Raw genomic sequence first — 2,726 nt, 5'->3', positions numbered from 1 at the left:
TTTAACCAAAATTTTGAATATTCAAGTAGGATAGTTCAATTTTCATTTAAGAAAATTAAATTTCAAGTAAAAAAAAAAAAGACTTTGAAACAAAGAGAAACGAATTTTTAAAAATCCAGCAAATTAGTTGAATTTTCAAACAAATAAATACATTTTGATCCAAATCGTTGAATTTTCAAGCCAAAAGACAAATTTAATACAAAAAATTCCACTTTTAACCAAAAAAAAACGATATATTTTTATGAAAAAAGTAGTTTAATTTAAATTTAAAGAAGTAATTTTTTACAAACAAAAATGTTAGCCGAAAAATTGAATTTCAAACTATAAGTGATCGATTTTGAACCTAAAATAAAATTGTTAAATAGTCAGTTAAAAAACATTAATTTTTTATCAGAACAAACAGAATTTCTCACAAAATTGTTGAATTTTGAATCTGAAAGGATAAATTATTAACAAAAAATGGGATGATTAAATAGTTAGTTTAAAAAAAATTAATTTCCAACCAAAGGGGTCATTTTTCAAATATAATTATGAATATTTCAGTATAATAGTTAAATTTTAATTTAAAAAAAAAATTATTTAAAAAAAATAGTTTATCTTTTATTTAAAAATATAAATTTTCCAATCAAACAAAATTAAATTTTAAAAATAAATCAACAAAGTAGTTTAATTTTCAATCAAAAGAATATATTGTTGTATAAATCGTTGAATTTTCAATTAAAAATATAAATACAAAAAAATTAATTTTTAACCGCATAGTTTCCTTTTCTACGAAAATGTTGAATTTTGTAAGCCAAAAGATGAAGTTCACACACAAAAATGAAATTTTTAACTAAAAAGCGATACATTAAAAAAAATAGTATAATTTTAAGTTGAAGAAATAAGTTTTTAACCAAATAAAATAATTTCTAGCCAAATAATTTAATTCTAAACTAGAAGAGATCGATTCCGAATATATAATAAAATAGATAAAACTTCGATTGAAAAATCAATTTTTAACCAAAAGAAAAGGGATTTTTAACAAAACGGTTGAAATTTTTATCTAAAAAAAATTAGAAATAAAAATGAAATGATTATATAATAAGTAAGAAAGATTAATTTTTAACAATGAAAAAAAAAGAATTTTCAACGCATTTTTAAATAAAATAAAAAATCATCAACCAAATACAATCATTTTTAACCGAAAAGTTGAATGACGAACCATCATATTAAATTAAAACTTTAGAAAAAGAATGTCCATACTTCGAATTTTAAGTAAAAACGTTAATTTTCAATCAAAAATGCAGTACTTATATTCTCAGTTTAAAAAATTAATTTTCTGCAAAAAAATACGAATTTTCAACATAATTGTTGAATTTTAAATCTGAAAAGATAAATTATTAACCAAAAATAAAACAATCAAATAATTAGTTTAAAAAATTAATTATCAACCAGAGGGATTATTTTTTAAATAAAATTATGAATATTTAAGTATAATAGTTAAATTATAATTTAAAAAAAAACGATTTTCTACCAAATAGTTAATCTTTTATATCAAAGCTATAAATTTTTAACCAAATCAAAACAAATTTTAAAAAAAATCAACAAAATAGTTCAATCTTCAACCAAAAGAATATATTGTTGTCCAAATCGTTGAATTTTTAATCAAAAATATTAATAAAAAAAAATTAATCTTCCACCGCATAGTTTATTTTTCTACTAAATTGTTCAATGTTCAAGCTAAAAGACGAAGTTCATTTTAAAAAGTTTATTTTTCAACTAAAAAACGAAATATTTTTAAAAAAATAGAAAAGTATAATTTCCAAGTTGGAGAAGTAAGTTTTTAACCAAATAATTTAATTTTAAACTAGATTTAAAAAATATAATAATGAATCATCAACCAAATACAATAATTTTGTAACCAAAAATCTGATTGTTAACGATCATATTAGATTTGCAACTTAAAAAGAAAGAATGACAATAATTCGATTTTCAAGCAAAAACGTTAATTTTCAATCAAAAATGGAATAGTTATATTCTTAGTTTAAAAAATTAATTTTCTGCAAAAAAGTATGCATTTTCAACAAAATTGTTGAATTTTTAATCGGAATAGATAAATTATTAACCAGAAATATAATAATCAAAATTAGTTGAAAAAATTAATATTCAACCAAAGGGTTAATTTTTTTAATAAAATGATGAATATTTGAGTATAATAGTTAAATTTTAATTTTCAAAAAAAAAAAAAAACGGTTTTCGAGAAAACAGTTGATCTCTTATTTAAAAACAAATAAATTCTTAACCAAAACAAAACAAAAAATTTTTAATTAGCAAAATAGTTCAATTTTTAACCTAAAGAATATATTGTTTGACTAAAAAGCGATACTTTTTCAATAAAAAATAGAATAGTATAATTTTAAGTTGAGAAAGTAAGCTCTTAACAAAATAAAGTAATTTTGAGCTAAATAAATGAACTTTAAACTAGAAGGGATTGATTTTCAATCAAAATTCAAATAGTTGAATATATATTTTTAAAAAATTAATTTTTAATCAAAAGAAAAGGACTTTTTAAAAGAATGGTTGAAATTTGGATCTAAAAAAAATTTCAAGTGAAAATGAAATGATTAAATAATAAGTTAGAAAGATGAATTTTTAACAAAAAAAAATTTACAACGCATTTTTAACTAAAATGGGAAATCATCGACTGAAAAGAATGGATTTGTAACCAAAAAGTTGAATTATTAATC

This window comes from Belonocnema kinseyi, chromosome 4 (genome assembly GCF_010883055.1).
Source record: "Belonocnema kinseyi isolate 2016_QV_RU_SX_M_011 chromosome 4, B_treatae_v1, whole genome shotgun sequence".
In the NCBI taxonomy this organism is placed as follows: domain Eukaryota; kingdom Metazoa; phylum Arthropoda; class Insecta; order Hymenoptera; family Cynipidae; genus Belonocnema; species Belonocnema kinseyi.
Note: the sequence above shows the minus strand (reverse complement) of the source record.